The 26,886-nt window shown below is 44.7% G+C and overlaps 1 pseudogene; it reads left to right on the top strand.

Moving 5' to 3' along the window:
- Positions 1–17,776, top strand: part of LOC129716109 (NXPE family member 3-like) — a 45,219-nt pseudogene extending 27,443 nt beyond the window's left edge.
- The last annotated feature ends 9,110 nt before the right edge of the window (positions 17,777–26,886 follow it).

The raw sequence follows: 26,886 nt of genomic DNA, 5'->3' as shown, positions 1-26,886 counted from the left end.
ATTCATATCAGTTTTAAATGAGTTAAACTGTAATAAAGACAGCTAGATCTAGGTCTTAGGGCTAAAGGAATCAAGGGATATGGGGAAAAAGCAGCAAAGGGGTACTGATTTTAGATGGTCAGCCATGCTGGTGCTGGCTCGAAGGACCGAATGACCTACTCCTGCACCTATTTTCTATTTTTTCTATGTTCTATGTTTCTAAATTTGCAGACATTCAACAAGAGCTTTGTAACTCTTAATCACCTAATTTACTGATATAGCTTTTCCTATTTTGCTGCCCAATAATTGAAACAACACTTGGACTTGGATTCCAGATGTAAGATGAACTGGTTGGGATTACTTCAATGGGTTGTAATCTTCTCTGAGTTAAGATGTCAGGGTTCGCCTTCTGTGTCAGATGTCCTCGAGTAATATCACTCACTCCTGGTGTACTTTATGTTTTCTTTGATGTTTTCACATCAATCCTCTAGAAGGCTGGGGGTCCTCAAATCCCAAATGAGACAATTGGAAATTGGAGCTTGGATTTGTTTGCTCCTGACAATATTCTCACATGGGTATCATAACTAAGTCTTCCTACATTGCTATTGTGTATTGTATTGTATTGTATTCAAATTTATTGTCATTGGCTCAATTAGAGACAACAAAATGAATTTCCCTTTACAGTCAGTATCATAAAAATAATAAATAATAAAACATATTAAAAATAAAATAGAATTTTTAAAAAAAAGCACAAACACAGAAAGTCCACGACGCAACATAACACAATGGCACCAAGGTGAGAAAGGCCAGCCTCCCCTCCGATCTTCCCAGATGTTCACCCGTGGTCGGGGCCTTCCGAGCACCCAAGGAGGAACAGCTTCTTTCCGGCGGCTGTCACTCTACTCAACAACGTACCTCGGTGACTGCCAATCACCACCCCCCCCCCCCCCCCCCCCGACACTTATTATTTTCTTTCTATTCAAATCGTTTGTTATGCCGCTCTTCCAGGGAGATGCTAAATGCATTTCGTTGTCTTTGTACTGTACACTGACAATGACAATTAAAATTGAATCTGAATCTGAGTCGCCGCCCCGGCGGCCCGATGCTCAGGCCCTCTCGCTGATGGAACGCCGACGCCGAACCCCGACGGTGAAAATCCTCCTCAGCGGCCCGGACCTCCCGATCAGCCGCCTCCCACCAGAGTCCGCAGCTCCCGAGTCCGCAGCTCCCAAGTCCGCAGCTCCCAAGTCCGCAGTAGCCGAGCCGAGCAGATTCGCAGGACCCCACGATGTTTGTCAGCGCCGCCCGCGTTGGGAGTTCCGCGTACCACAGCTCCAGGATGTCGGTGCCGCAGGCCCAGCACTCCAGGCACCAAACGGCGATCCCCGGTAAGGCATCGCCAGCCCCGCGATGTATCAGCGCTGTCCCGCCGCTGCTGGAGCTCTGGTCAGTCCAGGCAGGAAAGGCCGCGCCAATCCAGTAGGTAGGCCGCTGGGGGGGGGGGCGAGGACGCGACTCGAATAATAGTCGCTTCCTCTCCAGGAAGCGACTGAAGGATGGTATCCCCCTTACCGTACCCTCTTCCCCCACATTAAAACATTAAAAAAAACATAAAAAACACACTTTAACATAACAAAAAAAACGAAAAAACAAAAAGATATCGGGCTGAAGGTGGAGGCAGCTGGCACCAGCGCCACCGGAAGTACATAGTTTTAACCTGTACATCTGGTTATTCCTTATTGCCATAGTGATAAAGCCCCTTTTCCTAAGTTTGATGCCTTCGTTACTACGGATTTTCTTGCCTTAATACAACTAAATGGTCACTGTTGTGTTTTCACTTCATTTTGCCTCTGAGCCTGGAAACCCTGTGACAATGATGAGAAGGTAGACTGTTACTTGCTTCTGCTTTTCCTTCTATCATGAAGATCTGATTACAGTCTGTCCCACATAGTGTAATCGCCATCGCTGGCCTTTTGCAACAGTTCCTGATTCTCTATTCTGTATCAATATTCTTCCACTTAAATTATTGTTAATTATTTTGGTCTTCTCGGTGAACTTTATAGACCATGAGCTGAGCATGTGTGAAGTAATCAAATGGAAAATAATGTCCATTCTATGTTTCATGTTTGAGACCCTGCATTAGTTTCAATCTGAGACGACTATCACTTTAGCTCCACAGATGCTGCTTGACCTGCAGAGTTCTTCTAGCAGTTTATTTTTTTGTTCCAAATTCCAGCATCTACCATCGCTTGTGACTACCCTCTGTTCTGGAATGATTATTTTCAACAGTTGTCTCACATTAACTTGCTTTGTAGAAGTGTAGTTGCTAGCCATGTGGCTACAATAGAGACATACAGCTGCTCATACTTAACTACATTAAACTCCATTAGCAAGCCCTGGGCACATTTGCTCAGCTGATCAACACCCTGCCATAGTTCTTGATAATCATCTTCATTGCTTATGAAACTACCTATTTTAATATCATTTGCAAACTCGCTTATCAGGCCTTGTACATTCTCATCCAAATCTCAAGCAGACGACAAACAGCGATGGACCCCATACTGATCCCTGAGGCACACTACTATTCATAGACCACCAGTCCCAAAAGCAACCTTCTACCACCATCTTCTTCCTACCATGAAGCCAATTTTGTTTCCAGTTAGCTATCTCTCCCTAGATCCCGAGCGGTCTACTCTTCCAGCGCAGACGACCATTGGTTAACCTGCTACAGAGGCCTTGATAAAGTCTATATGGTCTACATCTACAACCTTGCCCTCATTAACCTTCATAGTTGCTTCTTCAAAAAAAGGAGACCGAGGGGTGATTTATTTGAGGTGGATTAAATTATGAAGACCCTTGAGGAGGAAATAGAAAGAGACACTTTTTTTAGCAGACCATAAAAATGTAAAAGAGTTACTGGAACAATGACTGGATATGAGCAGTTTTGTCACCCACATGTGCATGAAAAGCTATGACCTGCCAGGCTTCGGACCTTGTTCTAGAAAACGGGTTTTGCTTGAATTGTGAATAATCTCTGATTTTACTTCGGAGTCATGTGAATGATTCCGTAAAGAAGCCCGCCAGTGCGCATGCGCGTCATTATATCTAGCGCATGGCGCAGCGACTGACTGGCAGGTGCGCTGCTCTGTCCAGCGGTAAGTTTTAAAACTTATTTCCAGGTTCTGTGTTTTGTCTTTGCTGGAAGCTCTGTTACAGAGTTTTCCCGCTGGATTTGATTTTGGGGTGAAGTCCGGACGGGCCGCGGGGAAACGGGTTATGGACAGTGGGGATATCCCGTTCCGGACCGCGGAAGTGCGGGTAGCCGGCGGCCGTCGGGTTCGCTACCGAAGTCGCTGACAATGGGGTCAGCGGCTCCCAGACCGCTATGGTGCCCCAGAAAGGGGGTAAAACCAGAAGTCGGTCTCGCCACCCGAGTCGCTAACAGTGGCTCCCAGACCGCTATGGTGCCCCAGAAAAGGGGTAAAACCAGGAGTAAGTCGGTCAGGCCTTAGGATTCGGACAAGTTGGTTCCCCGCCTTCAATGGATAGCGTCTACGGACCTCTCAATCCACATGGAGCACCTGATGGAGAGTTTGCTCCACAATGATACTCCAAAGGAGGGAGTTATCAGCGCGGGTCTCCTCGGGGGTCCGTGGCAGCGACACCTGTTTCAGGGCTGCACAATGTCTCCCTCTCTGAGGAGGGGAGCATTTGGGGTCAGTTCCTGTCTGACTCAGAGCAAAAATCCTGATATAGGTCCGTAGGAGGGGTAAAGTCAGTGCAGGTATCCTCAGGGGTCTGCGGCAGCACCTGTTTTCAGGGCTGCCTACGAATCTCCCTCTCTGTGGAGGGGAGTGCGAGTGGTCAGTGACTGACTTCAAATTCGAAAGTATGTCCATGGAAAATACTGGAGCACATGCATATGGCTCCAAGGAAATACTCGCAAACGAAGGGGTTACTGCCGGAAGAGGTGGTTCCAGCCTTTGGCAGAAAACCAGGACGGGGCCAGAGATCCCCTCACGCTACAAGTGCCGGCAGTGAACAGCGCTATCAGGGGTGACATTGGTGGCATGAAATCCAGGAAATGAAACCAGCCACCGAATCTTCTCTTCAGGTAAGATTTATCCAACAAGTATACCTGGATGAGGAAGCAAAAGCTGTCGGGCTGATCAAGGTACCAACGATGAACAAAGCTTCATCGTTTCGGCGACAACACACTCCACGCCTCATCGGCAGTAAGCAGATCACTGAAGCTGGTGGCAGCTTGAAAGCAGGGCAGAGGTCTTTCAGGCCAAGGCCCAAGCCGGTCTCAGGAAATATGGAATCCACACACCCCACCTCTCCAATCAAGGACGGGAATAGAACCCACATCAGGGGCCTTTGTGCTTACCATAAGACCACTGGTAACCATGGAGGTAGGTGGGTCTGGTTCTTCAGAAACATGGGGTATGTGGACCATTTACAAGTTGGTAAAATTGACACTTGTTTTTTGTGCAAATGACAATGATAACATGAGATTCAGATCCGTTTATAAACTAAATGATAACATGTGATTGGTTTATTTTGCACAGTATACAAGGATTCCAAGCATGGCTTGGAATTGGGGCCAGAGTTGTCTTTCGAGGCAGGCTCAGTATTAAGTCCAGGATTGCCTTCCGAGACAAGCTCGGAAATATGGCCAGAGTTGTCTTTCGAGGCAGGTTCAGAATTATGGCCGGAGTCGTCTTTCAAGGCAGGCCCAGTACTATGGCCAGAGTTGTCTTTCAAGGCAGGCTCAGTATTATGGCCTGAATTACCTTTCGAGACAGGCTCGGGAATCTAATCAGAGTTGTCGTTCGAGGCAGGCACGGAATTATGGCAGGCGTGGCATGTTCGTTGTGAACAATGGTGGATGTCGGTTCATCCTTTATTTAACTCGCATGTGCAACATAGACTTTTCAGAATATAGAATTTCATTACTGTTAAACAACTCATTTCCATTCTCAGGGATCACCGGAGACATTTGAAATTTATCTGGATGGGACAATCATAACAGTTAAAGGGTTGCAAAATGTGCTAACTTCAGCTCCCAGGTTATTTACAAAATTACTAAACTGGTGCTTGGACTGCCAATAGCTCAAAAACACTTGTTCTGGCTTATCTGGATGATATTCTAAACGCTGTGTTTTGCTAAAATCAACTGTTTTGAGAAATTGAGGTTCCTCATCCATCCAGTTAAATTTAAGTTGATACCAACTAGCATTTTTGATTATTGGGATTATTGGGATTTACCTTTAATTATTAATTTGTCTGTGACTCCGCCCTGGGGCAAAAGATTGGAAACAATAGAAACCTGTAACAACCTTATTGTTATGAAGCAGCCTTCTATTCATCAAGTGTAATTGGCAATATAGCAGCTGTGTTTCAGCTGTGCAAATGGGGCCTTTGCATTATCAGAACTTACAACGTGCAAAGTAGTAACTTCTCAGGTGCCATGTAGGTCATTGTCACAATTGTGGACGAACAGTAATCAGCATTGCTCCGGTAGGTTTTGGTCACTAAATCTTCAGTTATACTTACAAACTGATGCTAGTGCTCAAAGATTGAAAATTATGAATGTCATTTCTAGTCATGGAGGCAGATGGGATTTGCATGAGTTACCAATTCCCCAGTTATTGGTATCAACTACCTAAAGACACTAAAGGATTATTGTGCGAATATGCATAATTTGCATGCTCAATTCCAAGTTGATATACACTGTGGTGGTAGCATATGTTAGTCACATGGGTGCAATCCAGTCAAAGTATCCTGTCACATTTACCTAACCTCATTTGACGCTGGTGTATCATCACGTAAAATCAATGATAACACAGAATGGATGTTGGATCACTAAGTATTTTATGACATTATGGCTCAATGGAACACCGAATATCGATATGTTTGTCTCCAGGCTCATTCACCGGTTGCAAAAATATGTGGTTCACAGTGGCAAGAGATACATTCTTGCTACATGGGGGAGGCAGGTGGGACTAAGGGGAAAAAAAATTTTGTTCGGCATGGACTTGGAGGGCCGAGATGGCCTGTTTCCGTGCTGTAATTGTTATATGGTGGTTATATGAATGTTATTTTATGTCTTTTCGCCATTTTGCCTCATCAGTCGGTTATTGCAATAAAATCAGCAAGAAACCGCTTCAGGGTTTTTCGTACTGTCTGATTGGCCTATGCAGCCATGGTTCCCGCTTATGTTGGGAATATAATAGAACCTTATATGGTTATTCTAAACATAAAACTTTGCTGGTTCAGCCTGTGACTCGGGAAACCAGCCCCTGCATGATAAAATCAATTCATTGACTTGCAGACACTGAGAAGACTGCTCCTGCCGCTCGGATTGTCAGACCGATACATGTGTGTGCTCACTGCAGAGTGCAGGGATGGCACCAAAAAATCAGTACATTTCCCCTTCAGGAGATGGGAAGCGTTTTGTTTAAATACTATGTTACATATAATATGGCACGGATTACTGACGTCTTGGAGTTAATTTCAAATCAGTCTTTGACAATAAATTGTTATAAAGCCATTAACTTAGCCCAACGTGCCTTCTCATCATATTTGCTGTGGCGAGCGGGACCCACTCTGTCGTGTCTCACCCTCTGATATCCAGTTTATAAAGGATATCTTTAACACAAGTTCTCCCAGGCCCAAGCACACGGAAGTATAGGATATTGACGTTGTGTTAACACTACTTCACCAGGGGGCTCCAGCTACATCCTTATCTTTGGCCTGGCTCTCATGAGGTAGTTATCCTCAGGGCGCTGGTCTCAGCACAACGAGTCCAGTCACTACATAAATTGCGACTGGACAGGATGGTTACACTTGCAAATAATATAATATTTTAAGTTTATGATTTAGTTAAGTAGAGTAACCCAGGGGTGTCGGGTCTCAAACTAGTTCTCATGGCATACCCCATGGACCTTCGGTTATGTGTGGTCACATATTTACATCAATATGTCAAGGTCAACTAGAGCCTTAGAGGCTCTGATACTAGCAATGTTCGTCAGTTCCAAAAAACCTCATAAGAAGGTATCGGTTCAAACCATCTCCAGGTGGTTAAAATGGGTTTTTGGCTTATGCAGTAGATACTAATATTTTCTAATCTAACTCCACCAGGGCTGCTACAACACCAGCAGCAAGGGTTATGTACGTTCCGCTGGACCACATACTAGTGACTGCAGGATGGTCTAACGAACGAGCTTTCCAAACATTTTATAATATCCCAGAGCCAGACCGGGGGTACTTGCCAACTCTATTTTAGGTTCTATGTTATAGTTCCTCCCAGGTTACTATTATTATTATTTGTTCATTAAATAGCATCAGCATGTTTTAAATCCATGTCATGTCTGTATGCGTTATCAATGTTTCCCTTATCTGTGGTCAACTGATGCAGTCGTGTTTGGGTGGACTTTTCCACGGCATGAAATCACAGAGCTTTGAAATATTCACGGAATCACTCATGTGACTCCGAAGTAAAATAGTAAGATTAAACGTGAATTTACCAGATTAAAGTTTGATGTTCATTTTATGAGGAGTTACGATGAGCGATTACGTGCACTCCGCTCCCAACCCTCGTATCATAAAGGTCATCTGATAATTCTAGGTTTCTTTAATCTTACTGTTACTTCAACTACTGTTAACTGTGATTTCACACCGCTGTTTTGACGATTGATGTGCATGCCCACTGGTGGGCTTCTTCACGTAATCCCTCATCGTAACTCCTCATAAAATAAAGATCAAACTTCAAACTGGCAAGTTCTAGTTTAATCTTACCATTATCCTCTAACCTGATGTTTTAGTTGTTAGTTAGAGTCTGATATTTTAAGAAAATCAATTTTTACCAGTAGAAATGTAATTTTAACGTAGATTAAGTTGGATTTAGATGGATTTTGTTAAATTACAGGTTCTATACAGTTCAAAAGATGACATTTGAAGCTAAAATTGTGGAAGCTACGTTAATTACGATGTGCTAGGTTGGATAAGTAGATTATTTGATGACTTTCTTGGACTGTCCTTTGTATGCATGTTATATTGACACAGTGACTTAATGAATGGTATTAACATTTGCAGTAAAGTCAACGTCAACATGCCCATATTACCCTGTGCCATGGGTTATATAATCGTAGAGCCGTCACCTCAACCAAGTAAGATCATTTTCAATCATGTCTAAAGAAATTATAGTCTAGTGTATTAGAGGAAATAATAATAGAATAGTGAAGCAGTTCCTTGCTATAAATATGTAGACCTTACAAACAAAATATAACTTTACAGCACATGTAGTTCTTTCTTGAATTTGAAGAACATTTAAGTTATAATTTAATTAGCAAAATGTATTATTTTCCATGGCTAGTATTGATTCAATATTATGCACCTGTCACTTCTCAACCAATACAATCCATTTATTCTTATAGGAGATATGGTTGCCAATTGTATTTTTATAATTTTAATAGATGGTTGAAAATATAACATAAGATTTTTCTGGGACTGAAACCTCTTTCCTGGTGTGCTCCATCAGTAGTGGAGGCAGATCATCACCCAATATACATCTAGTCAGTGTTCAAGAAGGAACTGCAGATGCTGGAAGATCGAAGGTACACAAAACGCTCGAGAAACTCAGCGGGTGCAGCAGCATCTATGGAGCGAAGGAAATAGCGACGTTTTGGTCCGGAACCCTTCTTCAGACTGATGGGGGGTGGGGGGAGAGAAGGAAGGAAAAAGGGAGGAGGAGGAGCCCGTAAAAGGGAGGAGGAGGACGGGGGAAGATGGGAGGAGACAGCTCGAGGGTGACGGAAGGGGAGGAAACAGCAAGGGCTAGCACCAGGGTCTCATCCATACCCCGCAACACTGCTCTCTCTCTCTCCCCATCCCCGCACTCGCAACAAGGGCAGAGTCCCCCTAGTCCTCACCTTTCACCCCACCAGCCGGCAAATATAACAAATAATCCTCCGCCATTTCCGCCACCTCCAACGTGACCCCACCACTAGCCACATCTTCCCATCTCCCCCTATGTCTGCCTTCCGCAAAGACCGCTCCCTCCGCAACTCCCTTGTCAATTCTTCCCTCCCGTACCACCCCCTCTCCGGGCACTTTCCGTTGTAACCGCAAGAAATGCAACACCTGTCCCTTCACCTCCCCCCCTCGACTCCATTCAAGGACCCAAGCAGTCGTTCCAGGTGTGACAAAGGTTCACCTGTATCTCCTCCAACCTCATCTACTGCATCCGCTGCTCTAGATGTCAGCTGATTTACATCGGGGAGACTAAGCGGAGGTTGGGCGATCGTTTCGCCGAACACCTCCGCTCAGTCCGCAATAACCTACCTGAACTCCCGGTGGTTCAGCACTTCAACTCCCCCTCCCATTCCCAATCTGACCTCTCTGTCCTGGGTCTCCTCCATTGCCAGAATGAGCAACACCGGAAATTGGAGGAACAGCACCTCATATTCCGCCTGGGTTGCTTGCGTCCGCATGCCATGAACGTTGAATTCTCCCAGTTTTGCTAGCCCTTGCTGTCTCCTCCCCTTCCTTCACCCTTGGGCTCCTCCTCCTCCCTTTTACCTTCCTTCTCCCTCCCAACCCCCATCAGTCTGAAGAAGGGTTTCGGCCCGAAACGTCGCCTGTTTCCTTCGTTCCATAGATGCTGCTGCACCCGCTGAGTTTCTCCAGCATTTTGTGTACCATACGTCTGGTCAGTGCAGCTCTTCCATTGAGTTCACGGAGCCAGATCTCAACAGCAACTGTACCAATAAATGAAGGTGTTAACTTTTTGAACAGAAAAGATATGGGCTTGAAGTACTATTGGTTAACCTGCTACTAATCACTTTGGCGATATGAAATTTTAAAGTAGCAATTCTGTGACCTCCTGGCAGTTCATTCCAGATGTGAAAAATATGCCTCTGAGATCTTTCTTACCCTATGCTCTCTAACTTTAGAATCCTCTAAGTTGGGATAAATACTGGGTGTTCACTTTATTGCTGCCTCTCATAATTTGATATGCTTTATCCGTAATAACTCCATCTGCACCATTTTACAAGGTTGTACTATTTACTGTGCAAATCCTGCCCTGGTTGACAGACCATAATGCAATTTATCACACCGATCACAGTTAAATCCCATTAGCCAGTCCTTAGCTCACCTCCCCAACTGATCTATTCTGTTGTGTACTTCAATATTACTGTGAGGTTTGAGAGAGCATAGGGTAAGAAGGATCTCGGGCATCATTCTCACTCTGGAATGAGCTGCCAGATAAGGCTACAGAAAAAGATACAATTGCTACTTAATAAGATTGAAGTGGATAGGAACGGTTTTGACAGTTATAGGCTAAATGTGGGCAAATGGGACTAACTCAGAATCCCAGAATGATCATCATGGACAAAGTAGCCCGAATAATCTGTTTCCATGCTCTATAGCTCTGTGATTCAGTAGAATATGGAGAAAATGAGCTCTGTTGTGTAAGTATTACTCACTGTCCACCATATCAGCAATTTGGGTATAAATTTACTAACAATGTTAACTAACAGCTGTGGATCCACACTGATCCCAGCCATGCACAACTGGTCACAGGCCTTTAATCAGAAAAACAACCTCCACAACTACCCTTTGTCCTCCAAACCAATTTTGAATCCAATGTCTAGCCTACCTTGGAATCCATATGATCTGATCTTGCAAACAAGCTTACCAATGTGTGATCTTGTTAAAGGCTTTGCTAAAGTCCATAAAGAGAACATTCACTGCCCTGACCTCATCAGTCGTTTGTTCACATCGAAAAAAACCTGACAGATTCATGAGACACGATTTTCCACAACCAAAGCCTTAGTGACTATTCTCACCAATTCTGTCCCCTAGAATCTCTTCCAACAACTCTCCCACCACTGGCAGTTGGCTCGCTGACCTGATTTGTCCTAGAGCCTTTCCCAAATAATGGTGCAACATTAGCCACCCTCCCAGCTTTCAGAAATTCATTTCTTGGCTAATGGATCTTAATAAAGGAACCATCCACCCAGCTGGCAACCTAATTGACACAACATTGTTCACGTACTGCTCAGATTAGTTTACTTTGTACATTCTGTCCATGGAAATTATACCTAACCACTCAAAAATGTATTGATAGCCAAAGGGAAAATGTTTCTCTTTAGATATGTTAAGGGAAAAAGAGTAGCAAAGTCAAATATGGGTCCCTTGAAGGCAGACACGGGTGAAATTATTATGGACAACAAGGAAAGGGCAAAAGAGTTGAATAGGTACTTCGGATCTGTCTTCACTAAGGAAGACACAAACAATCTCCCACATGTACTGGAGGACAGAGGATCTAAGGGGATAGAGGAACTGAAATAAATTTTCATTAGGTGGGAAATAGTATTGGGTAGGCTAATGGGACTGAAGGATGATAAATCCCCTGGGCCCGAGGATAGCTAATGTTATCCCACTTTTCAAGAAAGGAGCGAGAGAGAAAACGGGGAATTACAGACCAGTTAGCCTGACTTCAGTGGTGGAAAAGATGCTGGAGTCAATTATTAAAGAGGTAATAATGGGGCATTTGGATTGCAGTAAAATAATTAGTCCAAGTCAACATGGATTTATGAAAGGGAAATCATGCTTGACTAACCTTCTGGAATTTTTTGAGGATGTGACAAGTAAAATGGATGAAGGGGTGCCATTGGATGTAGTTTATCTAGACTTTCAGGAAGCCTTTGATAAGGTCCCGCACGGGAGACTGGTGACTAAAATTAGAGCACATGGTATTGGGGGTAGGGTGTTGGCATGGATAGAAAATTGGTTGGTAGACTGGAAGCAAAGAGTAGGAGTGAACGGGTCCTTTTCAGAATGGCAGGCAGTGGTGAGTGGAGTGCCGCAAGGCTCGTTGTTGGGGCCGCAACTGTTTACCATATATATTAATGATTTGGATGAGGGAATTAGGAGCACCACTAGCAAGTTTGCGGTTGACACAAAGCTGGGTGGCAGTGTGAACTGTGAAGAGGATGTTAGGAGGTTGCAGTGTGATCTGGACAGGTGGAGTGAGTGGGCAGATGCGTGGCAGATAATATAGATAAATGTGATGTTATCCACTTTGGTGGCAAAAACAAGAGGGCAGATTATTATCTCAACGGGGTTAGGTTAGGGAAGGGGGAGGTGCAGCGAGACCTGGGCGTCCTTATACACCGGTCACTAAAAGTTGGCTTACAGGTACAGCAGGTAGTGAAGAAAGCGAATGGAATGGTGGCCTTCATAAGAAGAGGATTTCAGTATAGAAGTAAAGAGGTTCTTCTGCAGTTGTATAGGGCTCTGGTGAGACCACATCTGGAGTATTGTGTACAGTTTTGGTCTCCTAATTTGAGGAAGGACATCCTTGTGATTGCAGCGCAGTTTCATGAGATTGATCCCTGGGATGGCGGGACTGTCATACGAGGAATGATTGAAAAGACTAGGCTTGTATTCACTGGAGTTTAGAACGATGAGGAGGATCTTATAGAAACATATAAAATTATAAAAGGACTGGACAAGCTAGATGCAGGAAAAATGTTCCCAATATTGGGCGAGTCCAGAACCAGGGGCCACAGTCTTAGAATAAAGGGGAGATTATTTAAGACTGAGGTGAAAAAACACTTTTTCTCCCAGAGAGTTGTGAATCTATGGAATTCCCTGCCACAGAGGGCAGTGGAGGCGAAATCACTGGATGGATTTAAGAGAGAGTTAGATAGAGCTCTAGGGGCTAGTGGAGTTAAGGAGTATGGGGAGAAGGCAGGCACGGGTTATTGATAGGGGACGATCAGCCGTGATCACAATGAATGGCGGTGCTGGCGCTAAGGACCGAATGGCCTCCTCCTGCACCTATTTTCTATCTTTCCATGTTTCTATGTTTCCCCTTATATTCAGCCACAGTTCTTGACGAATGTGTCCGGGGAAAACCAATGTCTACACCATCTGGCTTTTATTATAAGGACCAGTGGATGCCACTGACCTGCAATATTCGTCGCTTTAAGACTCCTGCAAAAGTTACCGAGTGCCTTCGAAGAAAAAAAGTTCATCTGTTTGGAGATTCCACTATGCGTCAGTGGTTTGAATACTTGACTGCATTTGTTCCAGGTTAGTGTGACTTATCACTCTATACAGATTTGTCTGGCTTATTTGCCTATCAATTTTATATACAAATACAAAACTGAAATAAGGAAAAGAGTTAAATGAGAAAGGAAATGAGAAATTTCAGCAATTGTGTGAGTAGCCAGTCTTAAATGTGGTGCTAAAAGAGTGCAAGTGGATCAGTTAAATGAACCAAAGTAATTATAACATATAACAATTACAGCACGGAAAAAGGCCATCTCGACCCTTCTAGTCCGTGCCGAACACATAATCTCCCCTAGTCCCATATACCTGCGCTCAGACCATAACCCTCCATTCCCTTCCCATCCATATAACTATCCAATTTATTTTTAAATGATAAAAACGAACCTGCCTCCACCACCACTGGAAGCTCATTCCACACAGCTACCACTCTCTGAGTAAAGAGGTTCCCCCTCATGTTACCCCTAAACTTCAGTCCCTTAATTCTCAAATCATGTCCCCTTGTTTGAATCTTCCCTACTCTCAGTGGGAAAAGCTTTTCCACGTCAACTCTGTCTATCCCTCTCATCACTTTAAAAACCTCTATCAAGTCCCCCCTTAACCTTCTGCGCTCCAAAGAATAAAGCCCTAACTTGTTCAACCTTTCTCTGTAACTTAGTTGCTGAAACCCAGGCAACATTCTAGTAAATCTCCTCTGTACTCTCTCTATTTTGTTGACATCCTTCCTATAATTAGGCGACCAAAATTGTACACCATACTCCAGAATTGGCCTCACCAATGCCTTGTACAATTTTAACATTACATCCCAACTTCTATACTCAATGCTCTGATTTATAAAGGCCAGCACCCCAAAAGCTTTCTTTACCACCCTATCGACATGAGATTCCACTTTCAGGGAACTGTGCACAGTTATTCCCAGATCCCTCTGTTCACCTACATTCTTCAATTCCCTACCATTTACAATGTACGTCCTATTTTGATTTGTCCTGCCAAGATGTAGCACCTCACACTTATCAGCATTAAACTCCATCTGCCATCTTTCAGCCCATTCTTCCAACTCGCATAAATCTCTCTGTAGACTTTGAAACTCTACTTCATTACCCGCAACCCCACCTATTTTAGTATCATCTGCATACTTACTAATCCAATTTACCACACCATCATCCAGATCATTGATGTACATGACAAACAACAGTGGACCCAACACAGATCCCTGTGGCACCCCACTCATCACTGGCCTCCAACCTGACAAACAACCATCCACCATTACTCTCTGGCATCTCCCATTCAGCCACTGTTGAATCCATCTTGCTACTCCACCATTAATACCCAACCATTGAACCTTCTTAACCAACCTTCCATGAGGAACCTTGTCAAAGGCCTTACTGAAGTCCATATACACAACATCCACTGCTTTACCCTCATCAATTTCCCGAGTAACATCTTCAAAAATAGACAATCATCTTACTGAAATAGTGTGGAACAGGGCGGAGATGGATGTAGAAGTGATTTAGAGAAGTGAAATGCCAAGGACCCTAACGTTATGGTGTAGAAAGTTATATGACCTCAGGAGCATAGTCAAGGTCAGATGGACAATAGGTGCAGGAGGAGGTCATTCGGTCATTCGAGTCAGTACCGCCATTCAATGTGATCATGGCTGATCATCCACAATCAGTACCCCGTTCCTGCCTTCTCCCCATATCCCCCGACTACACTATCTTTAAGAACCCTATCTAGCTCTCTCTTGAAAGTATCCCGAGAACCGGCCTCCACCGCCCTCTGAGGCAGAGAATTCCACAGTCACAAGTATTTTCTCATCTCCGTTCTAAATGCTTTACCCCTTATTCTTAAACTGTGGCCCTTGGTTCAGGACTCCCCCAACATCGGGAACATATTTCCTGCCACTTGCGTGTCCAAACCCTTAATAATCTTACATGTTTCAATAAAGTATCCTCTCATCCTTCTAAATTCCAAAGTATACACGCCCAGCCGCTTCATTCCCCCAACATACAACAGCCCCGCCATATTTACCTTGTGATAGTGTATCCTCATCTAATTCCTAATCACGTCATTCCTAATTCTTCAGTTCACATCCCACTTGATCCTCAACCTATAACTTCTTTTAATTTACAATGGTATAGATGGTTTCCCAGTACAAACCTCCTTTTTCTCTTCATGGACAACTAAGAAGTCAAGGCTAGCCAAGGCTAGACAGCTGAGATGGATTCACGCCGCCACTTGAACTTTCACCAGTTTAAATACCGTTGATGTGTGCGTTAGATGTGGTATTTGCATCTAGCAAGTCAACAGGCATACAGTATGTAGTTTGCAGCCAGACGGGGAGAAATGGTAGCCAGGACACACCTTGCTGCAGAGGACTTTACTGAAGACAGCAGTGGGGCAGCTTGTAGAAATGCAGAAGAAGATAGACACAAAGTGCTGGCATAACTCAGTGGGCCAGGCAGCATCTCTGGTGAAAAGGGTGAGTGACAAACTGAGTGGGGAACCTTCTTCAGCCTGAGAGTAGGGGTAGGTGTTATGAAGACCTGGAGCCAAGAAAAGACCAGGACCGATCAGGGCTGGCCACAAATGACCCTCAGACAGGGCGGTACCCTGGTAGGCCCATTTTTGGCTAGGGAAGGTGTGATCTCAAGAGGGAAGCAATGTGGAGACTGGAGAACTGGTTAAATTACTAGGTTGAGGAATCAGGGGAGAGGGGAGTGGAGTGGAGTGAAGTATAAGTATAAGTTACTTAAAATTACGAATCATCATTCATACCACTGGGATGTAAGCTATCCAAGTGAAATATGAGGTGCTGTTCCTCCAATTTGCGAGTGGCCTCACTCTGGCAATGGAGGAGGCCCAGGACGGAAAGGTCAGTGTGGGAATGGGAGGGGTGTTGAAATGGTTGGCAATCAGGATATCCTGTCGTCTCAATGGATCGAGCACAAGTATTCAGCAAAATAAGTCTACGTTTCGTCAAGTATAATAAGTATAATAAGTATGTTAAGTCGCGAAGTCTACATTTGCTTTCACTGATGTACATTTGAGCCCACATTGGGAACGCCAGATGTAATAGGTGGGGTTAGAAGAAGTACATGTGAACCTCTCTCGGATGGTAGGACTGTTGGGGTCCCTGGACAAAGCCAAGGTTATAGATGCAAGGACATTTGCGGAGATCTATATCGGCTATAGGCAGTCGGGATCAAGCAAATCCCTCAGTGAGTACAAGAAGCGCAGGAGTTTAATGAAATCAATCTGAAAGGCAAAAAGAGGACATAATCTGGCAGTCAAGATAAAGGCTAATCCAAGAAATTCTACAGGTGTATTAAGAGGAAAAGGGAGGCAAGAGGGAAAATATTACAATAGGTATTAGCACAGCCATTTTTGTGTAGTGCCTCAAGAGTTGAGGTAGGTATTAAATGAAAATGTCTAATCAGTTTTTTTACTGGGGAGAAGGTCGTGGAAGCTAAAAATTGGGACATAGATGTTGATGACTTGGACCATATATGATTTATCAAAGAGAAGGTATTGATAGTTTTAAAGCACTTAAAGGTGGATAATTCCCAATAGCCTGACCAAGTACATCCCCTAGGTGGAATATAGATGCCTCTGGTGTAATGGCAGTGTTAGATGGGGAACATAAAGATGGTTGCATCACTTTGAGTTTGGTACTTCAAACGCTCAAGAACGAAGGAGGATGCAGTAAGTGGTGGACATTATTTAGCCCATTACAGATACTGTCCACCCCACCATCCCCACTGTGAAAATTATCTCCCTTTGTTCAACCTTTACCTTGGGTGGCAGGTAAATTGACTTTGGTATTGTTGTTTGGATTAAAGTGCCTATCCCAGTTTCTTCAATATTAACATTGCCAATATTGTGACTTACCAATTTAAGTGTTCAGATATTTTTCTGTTTAGGTATTAGAAGGTTTGACCTTGGTACTCCAATATTGACTGGCCCTCTGTGTGCCTTCGACATGCAAAACAACATCATGCTGGAATATTTTACTCATGGCCCGCCAATCCAATTCGGCACAATTTCAAGGCAGCATCTGTACTACATTTCAAATAAACTGAATGAAATTGAAGGAGGGAAAGACACAGTTATTAGCATTGCTATATGTGCCCATTTCAGCACTTTCCCAGCAGAATGGTACATCAGAAGGCTGCAGCATATTCGAAGATCGATCCTACAGCTGCTCAGCAGGAATCCAGATACGGTGGTCGTTATAAAGACTGCGAATGTACGGGCCCTTACACAAGATGTAATTCTTAACTACAGTGACTGGTTCACTTTTCAACTTGATTTACTGATGAGAAGGATGTTTGCCGGCATCAACGTAGCATTTGTGGATGCATGGGAAATGACCATAGCCCACTACCTGCCCCATAACATGCACCCTCTGCAAATCATAATAAAGAATGAAATAGATGTATTTCTTTCACACGTGTGCCCTTCCAATAAGAAGTAACAACATTTGCTTCCCATGCATCACCACAATTACATTACAAATCATATCTATCTGTCTAAAACTGAATGTAATTTTAAATATTTTGAAAGTTTTGATTTCTAAGTTTTGAATTCATATTTGTCACTATCTTTTGATTTAATTATATTAATTTAATTAGTTATAATTCTTAACTATTACCTGACATTAATAATGTTAGCTTTGATGTTAAATCTTTGTTTGTGTGGAATAAATTAATTTGTAGGGAAATTAATGAAAAACCAGACTAAGTGGGACCCGTCGGGTCCCAGTCACACGGGGGCCTGGTCCACCGACGCAAACCGTTCCCCAATGGGGGGGCGGGGGTATGTGGGGAGTGCAGGGGATGTGGGGGAGGTGATGGGTGTAGGGGAGGGAGGGTGTGTGGGAGAGAGGGGGTATGGGGGAGAGAGGGGGTATGGGGGAGAGAGGAGGGTTGTGGGGGAGGAGAGGTTGTGGGGGAGGGGAGGGGGATTGTGGGGGTTGTGCGGGAGGGGGGACATGTGGGGGAGGGAGCACGTGCGACAGAGGGGGGTGGGGGGAGATGGGTTGTGGGGGAGGCTAGGTGTGGGGAGGGGGTGTTGGGGGGGTCTGTGGAGAAGGGGGTGTGTGGGAGGAGGGGGTTGTGGGGGAGGGGGTGTGTGTGGGGGAAGGGGTGTGGGGGAGGGGTTGTGTGGGGGAGGGGATGTGTGGGGGGGGAGGGGATGGTGGGGGTGGGGGGTGTGTGTGGGGGTAGGGGGTGTGTGTGGGGGTAGGGGGTGTGTGTGGCGGGAGAGGGTGTGTGTGGTGGGAGAGGGTGGTGGGGGGTGTATGGGGTGCGCGGGAAAGCAGTCAAGATGATCTAAGACCTTTCCCACCCAAGTCAACATGAACTACTGCTCGTCCATTGAGAGCCTGCTGACATGCTGCATTACAGCATGGTATGGCAGCTGCACCATGGCAGAAAGGGAGAGGCTTCAGAGGGTAGTTACGGCAGCACAAAAGATCATTGGCTGCCCTCTCTCCTCTCTGATGGACATTTACAACTCCCGCTGCCTCAGCAGGGCGAAGAAAATCATCAAGGACGGCTCCCATCCTGCATTTGGCCTGTTCGACCTGCTGCCCTCAGGGAGGCGCTATAGGTGCATTAGAACAAGGACAAACAGATTCAAGAACAGTTGCTTTCCAAAAGCCATAACCTCCCTGAACTCACACATGTATTGACTTCACAGCCAAACCCCCGGACTTCCATCTATCCACCTACTGTAATTTGTACTGAAACTGTATAGAGGAATCCTATTTATTCATTCTATTAGAAACATAGAAATTAAGTGCAGGAGTAGGCCATTCGGCCCTTCGAGCCTGCACCGCCATTCAATATGATCATGGCTGATCATCCAACTCAGTATCCCGTACCTGCCTTCTCTCCATACCCTCTGATCCCCTTAGCCAGAAGGGCCACATCTAACTCCCTCTTAAATATAGCCAATGGACTGACCTCAACTACCCTCTGTGGCAGAGAATTCCAGAGATTCACCACTCTCTGTGTGAAAAAAGTTCTTCTCATCTCGGTTTTAAAGGATTTCCCCCTTATGCTTAAGCTGTGACCCCTTGTCCTGGACTTCCCCAACATCGGGAACAATCTTCCTGCATCTAGCCTGTCCAACCTCTTAAGAATTTTGTAAGTTTCTAGAAGATCCCCTCTCAATCTCCTAAATTCTAGGGAGTATAAACCAAGTCTATCCGGTCTTTCTTCATAAGACAGTCCTGACATCCCAGGAATCAGTCTGGTGAACCTTCTCTGCACTTCCTCTATGGCAATAATCTCCTTCCTCAGATTTGGAGACCAAAACTGTACGCAATACTCCAGGTGTGGTCTCACCAAGACCCTCTACAACTGCAGTAGAACCTCCCTGCTCCTATACTCAAATCCTTTTGCAATGAAAGCTAACATACCATTCGCTTTCTTTACTGCCTGCTGCACCTGCATGCCTACCTTCAATGACTGGTGTACCATGACACCCAGGTCTCGCTGCATCTCACCCTTTCCCAATCGGCCACCATTTAGATAATAGTCTGCTTTCCTGTTTTTGCCACCAAAATGGATAACCTCACATTTATCCACATTATACTGCATCTGCCAAACATTTGCCCACTCACCCAGCCTATCCAAGTCATCTTGCAGTCTCCTAACATCCTCCTCACAGCTAACACTGCCCCCCAGTTTAGTGTCATCCGCAAACTTGGAGATATTGCCTTCAATTCCCTCATCCAGATCATTAATATATATTGTAAATAGCTGGGGTCCCAGCACTGAGCCTTGCGGTACCCCACTAGTTACTGCCTGCCATTGTGAAAAGGACCCGTTTACTCCTACTCTTTGCTTCCTGTTTACCAGCCAGTTCTCTATCCACATCAATACTGAACCCCCAATGCCTTGTGCTTTAAGTTTGTATACTAATCTCTTATGTGAGACCTTGTCGAAAGCCTTCTGGAAGTCCAGATACACCACATCCACTGGTTCTCCCCTATCCACGCTACAAGTTACATCCTCGAAAAATTCTATAAGATTCGTCAGACATGATTTACCTTTCGTAAATCCATGCTGACTTTGTCCAATGATTTCACCACTTTCCAAATGTGCTGCTATCCCATCTTTAATAACTGACTCTAGCAGTTTCCCCACTACCGATGTTAGACTAACTGGTCTGTAATTCCCCGTTTTCTCTCTCCCTCCCTTTTTAAAAAGTGGGGTTACGTTTCCTACCTGCCAATCCTCAGGAACTACTCCAGAATCTAAAGAGTTTTGAAAGATTATTACTAATGCATCCACTATTTCTGGAGCTACTTCCTTAAGTACTTTAGGGGACAGTTTAGGGGTAATATGAGGGGGAACTTCTTTACGCAGAGAGTGGTGACGGTGTGGAATGAGCTCCCAGTGGAAGTGGTGGAGGCAGGTTCATTGGTATCATTTAAAAATAAATTGGATAGGCATATGGATGAGAAGGGAATGGAGGGTTATGGTACGAGTGCAGGCAGGTGGGACTAAGGGGAAAAAAATTTGTTCGGCATGGACTTGTAGGGCCGAGATGGCCTGTTTCCGTGCTGTAATTGTTATATGGTTATATGGTTATGGTTAGTACTCTGGGATGCAGCCTATCTGGCCCTGGGGATTTATTGGCCTTTAATCCATTCAATTTACCCAACACTACTTCATGGCTAACCTGGATTTCACTCAATTCCTCCAACTCCTTTGACCCGCGGTCCCCTGCTATTTCCGGCAAATTATTTATGTCTTCCTTAGTGAAGACGGAACCAAAGTAGTTATTCAATTGGTCTGCCATATCCTTGTTCCCCATGATCAACTCACCTGTTTCTGACTACAAGGGACCTACATCTGTCTTAACTAATCCTTTCTTTTCACATATTTATAAATACTTTTGCAGTCAGTTTTTATGTTCCCTGCCAGTTTTCTTTCATAATTATTCATAATCATCTATTTTTCCTTTCCTAATTAAGCCCTTTGTCCTCCTCTGCTGGTCTCTGAATTTTTCCCAGCCTCAGGTATGCTGCTTTTTCTGGCTAATTTGTACGCATCATCCTTCGCTTTGATACTATCCCTGATATCCCTTGTTATCCACGAATGTACTACCTTCCCTGATTTATTCTTTTGCCAAACTGGGATGAACAATTTTTGTAGTTCATCCATGCAGTCTTTAAATGTCTTCCATTGCATATCCATGTATTCATCCATTGTCTTTTTATGGATATGTATGTTGCGCCGCAGAATTGTGCACCTTATCCCCCCCCCCCCCCCCCCCCCCCCCCCCCCTTTGTTTTGTTTTTGATTAATTACATGTCTGCACTGAGTAGGAGCTGCTTTTAATCTCATTGTACACTTCCAGAGAAGGATTCTGATTCTGGTGGAAGCCTCTGATTGGTGGAAGAGGACCAGTGGAAGCAGCTGATTGGCTTGTATTGTATTTGTATTGTAATTGTAAGGCTTTATTGTATTTGGATAAGGGGGAGAATGAGGGCCAGGGCAGTTTACTGTTCTGGATGTCAGATGTGGGAGGTCATGGAGTCGGAGTGCCCTCCAGACGTCCACATCTGCGCAAGGTGCGTCGAGATGGGGCTCCTAAGGGACCGTGTCAGGAACCTGGAACAGCAACTCGTTGACCTCTGTCTGCTCAGGGAGAGCGAGGAGGTCATAGAAAGGAGTTACAGGGAGGTGGTCACTCCAAGACCACGGGAGACAGAAAACTGGGTCACAGTTAGGAAGGGCAACGGGCAGAGGAAGGGACTGGTGAGTACCCCGGTGGCTGTACACCTTGAAAATAAGTACTCATGCTTGAGTAAGGGTGGGGGAGACAGCCTACCTGGGGGCAGCAACAGCGGCCGGGCCTCTGGCACAAAGACCGGTTCGGTTGCTCAGAAGGGTAAGGAAAAGAAGGGGAGGGCAATTGTAATAGGGACTCTATAGTCAGGGGGTCGGATAGGCGATTCTGTGGACGCAGACAGGAGTCTCGGATGGTAGTTTGCCTCCCTGGTGCCAGGGTCGGGGATGTGTCTGAATGTGTCCAAGAGGGCGAGGAGCCTGAGGTTGTGGTGCATATAGGTACCAACGACATAGGTAAAAAAAGAGAAGAGGTCCTGAAAGAAGAATTTAGGGAGTTAGGTAGAGAGTTAAGGAGAAGGACTGGAAAGGTAACAATCTCTGGATTACTGCCTGTGCCACGCGACAGTGAGAGTAGGAATGGAGCGAGGTGGAGGATAAATTCGTGGATGAGGGACTGGTGCAGTGGGTATGGATTCAAGTTTCTGGATCATTGGGACCTCTTTTAGGGAAGGTGCGACCTGTACAGAAAGGACGGGTTGCACTTGAACTCAAGGGGGACCAATATCCTGGCGGGGAGATTTGCAAAGGCTACTGGGGAGACTTTAAACTAGTATGGTTGGGGGGAGGGACTCAAATTGGGAAAGCTAGCAGTCAGTGTGTGAAGCAGGGGGCAGAGAATGGTAGCACTCCAACCCAAAATGTAGGGGAGAGAGAAGAAAAATAGAATAATCAGAGAATAAGAGAGAGTGGGTTTCTTAAATGTGTATATTTTAATGCTAGGAGCGTTGTAAGAAAAGTGGATGAACTTAGAGCCTGGATTGACACCTGGAAGTATGATGTTGTGGCGATCAGTGAAACATGGTTGCAGGAGGGCTGTGATTGGAAACTAAATATTCCAGGATTTCGTTGCTTCAGGTGTGATAGAATTGGAGGGGCAAGAGGTGGAGGTGTTGCATTGCTTATCAGGGAAGATATTACAGCAGTGCTTTGGCATGATAGATTAGAGGGCTCGTCTAGGGAGGCTATTTGGGTGGAACTGAGAAATGGGAAAGGGGTAGCAACACTTATAGGGGTGTATTATAGATCGCCAAATGGGGAGCGAGAATTGGAAGAACAAATATGTAAGGAGATTGCAGATATTAGTAGTAAGCACAAGGTGGTGATTGTGGGAGATTTCAATTTTCCACACATAGACTGGGAAACACATTCTGTAAATGGGCTGGATGGGTTGGAGTTTGTAAAATGTGTGCAGGATAGTTTTTTGCAACAATACATAGAGGTACCTACTAGAGAAGAGAAGTACCTACTGGACCTCCTGTTAGGAAATGAGATGGGTCAGGTGGCAGAGGTATGCGTTGGGGAACAGTTCGGGTCCAGTGATCACAATACCATTAGTTTCAATATAATTATGGAGAGGGACAAAACTGGACCTAGGGTTGAGATTTATGATTGGAGAAAGGCTAACTTTGAGGAGATGCGAAAGGATTTAAAAGGAGTAAATTGGGACAGTTTGTTTTATGGGAAAGATGTGGAAGAGAAATGGACTACATTTAAAGGTGAAATTTTAAGAGTACAGAATCTTTATGTCCCTGTTCGGTTGAAAGGAAATCGTAAAAATTGTAAAGAGCCATGGTTTTCAAGGGAAATTGGACACTTGGTTCGGAAAAAAGAGGGAGATCTACAATAATTATAGGCAGCATGGAGTAAATGAGGTGCTTGAGGAGTATAAAGAATGTAAAAAGAATCTTAAGAAAGAAATTAGAAAAGCTAAAAGAAGATATGAGGTTGCTTTGGCAAGTAAGGTAAAAGTAAATCCGAAGGGTTTCTACCGCTATATTAATAGCAAAAGGATAACGAGGGATAAAATTCCATTAGAGAGTCAGAGTGGACAACTATCTGCAGAGCCAAAAGAGATGGGGGAGATATTGAACAGTTTCTTTTCTTCAGTATTCACCAACGCATTGAACGATTGGAGCTGCGGTTGGATTCATACTGGAGCATCCACGACGCTGAGAAAGTCGTGGACAGCACGTACAGTGAGTTGGTCACACCGCAGGTAAAAGGTAAGAGGACGGAAGGGGAACGGGTGGCCAATAGTCAGCAAAGCAGTAGGCAGGTAGTGCAGGAGTCCCCTGCGGTCATCTCCCTCCTAAACAGGTATACCATTTTGGAAACTGTTGAGGGAGATTGCTCATCAGGGGAATGCAGCAGCAGCCAAGTTCATGGCACCATGGGTGGCTCTGCGGCACATGAGGGGGGGAAAAAGAGTGGAAGGGCAATAGTAATAGGGGATTCAATTGTCAGGGGAATAGATAGGCGTTTCTGCGGCCGCAAAAGAGACTCCAGGATGGTATGTTGCCTCCCTGGTGCAAGGGTCAGGGATGTCACTGAACGGCTGCAGAACATTCTGGAGGGGGAGGGTGAACAGCCAGTTGTCGTGGTGCATATTGGCACCAACGATATAGGTAAAAAAAGGGATGAGGTCCTAAAGGATGAATTTAGGGAGCTAGGAGATAAGCTTAAAAGTAGGACCTCAAAGGTAATAATCTCTGGATTACTACCAGTACCACGGGCCAGTCAGAGCAGAAATAGGAGGATATTGCAGATGAATACGTGGCTTGAAAAATGGTGCAAGGGGGAGGGATTCAAATTTTTAGGGCATTGGAACCAGTTCTGGGGGAGGTGGGACCAGTACAAACAGGACGGTCTGCACCTGGAATGGAATGGAACCAATGTCCTTGGGGGGGTGTTTGCTACTGCTGTCGGGGAGGATTTAAACTAATGTGGCAGGGGGATGGGTACAAGAGCAGAGGGGCAGGGGGGTGTAAAATGAAGGTAGAAGCAATAGGTAGCAAGGTGAAAAGTAAAAGTGGCAGGCAGACAAAACCAGGGCAAAAATCAAAAAGGGCCACTTTTCAACATAATTGTATAAGGGGTAAGAGCGTTGTAAAAACAAGCCTGAAGGCTTTGTGTCTCAATGCAAGGAGCATTCGTAATAAGGTGGATGAGTTGAATGTGCAGATAGCTATCAATGACTATGATATAGTTGGGATCACGGAGACATGGCTCCAGGGTGACCAAGGCTGGGAGCTGAACATCCCGGGATATTCAATATTCAGGAGGGATAGAGAGAAAGGAAAAGGAGGTGGGGTAGTGTTGCTGGTTAGAGAGGAGATTAACGCAATGGAAAGGAAGGACATTAGTTTGGAGGATGTGGAATCGGTATGGGTAGAGCTGCGAAACAATAAGGGGCAGAAAACGCTGGTGGGTGTTGTGTACAGGCCACCTAACAGTAGTAGTGAAGTTGGGGATGGCATCAAACAGGAAATTAGAAATGCTTGCGACAAAGGCAAAGCAGTTATAATGGGTGACTTCAATCTACATATAGATTGGGTGAATCAAACTGGCAGGGGTGCTGAGGAAGAGGATTTCTTGGAATGTATACGGGATAGTTATCTAAACCAACATGTAGAGGAACCAACGAGAGAGCTGGCTATTTTAGACTGGGTATTGAGTAATGAGGAAGGGTTAGTTAGTAGTCTTGTTGTGCGTGGCCCCTTGGGCAAGAGTGACCATAATATGGTTGAGTTCTTCATTAGGATGGAGAGTGACATTGTTAATTCAGAAACAATGGTTTTGAACTTAAAGAAAGGTAACTTTGAGGGTATGAGACGTGAATTGGCCAAGATTGACTGGCAATTAATTCTAAAAGGGTTGACGGTGGATATGCAATGGAAGGCATTTAAAGACTGCATGGATGAACTACAAAAATTGTTCATCCCAGTTTGGCAAAAGAATAAATCAGGGAAGGTAGTGCATCCATGGATAACAAGGGAAATCAGGGATAGTATCAAAGCAAAGGATGATGCGTACAAACTAGCCAGACAAAGCAGCATACCGGAGGACTGGGAGAAATTCAGAGACCAGCAGAGGAGGACGAAGGGCTTAATTAGAAAAGGAAAAATGGATTATGAAAGAAAACTGGCAGTGAACATAAAATCTGACTGCAAACGTTTTTATAGATATGTGAAAAGAAAGAGATTAGTTAAAACAAATGTAGGTCCCTTGCAGTCAGAAACAGGTGAGTTGATCATGGGGAACCAGGATATGGCGGACCAATTGAATAACTACTTTGGTTCCGTCTTCACTAAGGAAGACATAAATGATCTGCCGGAAATAGCAGGGGCCCGCGGGTCAAAGGAGGTGGAGGAATTGAGTGAAATCCAGGTTAGTCGGGAAGTGGTGTTGGGTAAATTGAATGGATTAAAGGCTGATAAATCCCCAGGGCCAGATAGGCTGCATCCCAGAGTACTTAAGGAAGTAGCTCCAGAAATAGTGGATGCATTAGTAATAATCTTTCAAAACTCCTTAGATTCTGGAGTAGTTCCAGAGGATTGGCGGGTAGCAAACGTAACCCCACTTTTTAAGAAGGGAGGGAGAGAGAAAACGGGGAATTACAGACCAGTTAGCCTAACATCGGTAGTGGGGAAACTGCTAGAGTCAGTTATTAAAGATGGGATAGCAGCACATTTAGAAAGTGGTGAAATCATTGGACAAAGTCAGCATGGATTTACGAAAGGTAAATCATGTCTGACGAATCTTATAGAATTTTTCGAGGATGTAACTAGTAGCGTGGATAGGGGAGAACCAGTGGATGTGGTGTATCTGGACTTCCAGAAGGCTTTCGACAAGGTCCCACATAAGAGATTAGTATACAAACTTAAAGCACATGGCATTGGGGGTTCAGTATTGATGTGGATAGAGAACTGGCTGGCAAACAGGAAGCAAAGAGTAGGAGTAAACGGGTCCTTTTCACAATGGCAGGCGGTGACTAGTGGGGTACCGCAAGGCTCAGTACTGGGACCCCAGCTATTTACAATATATATTAATGATCTGGATGAGGGAATTGAAGGCAATATCTCCAAGTTTGCGGATGACACTAAGCTGGGGGGCAGTGTTAGGTGTGAGGAGGATGCTAGGAGACTGCAAGGTGACTTGGATAGGCTGGGTG

The sequence above is a fragment of the Leucoraja erinacea genome, unplaced genomic scaffold, assembly GCF_028641065.1.
Source record: "Leucoraja erinacea ecotype New England unplaced genomic scaffold, Leri_hhj_1 Leri_168S, whole genome shotgun sequence".
NCBI classification, from domain to species: Eukaryota; Metazoa; Chordata; class Chondrichthyes; order Rajiformes; family Rajidae; genus Leucoraja; species Leucoraja erinaceus.
This window is presented reverse-complemented; position numbering and strand designations above follow the sequence as displayed.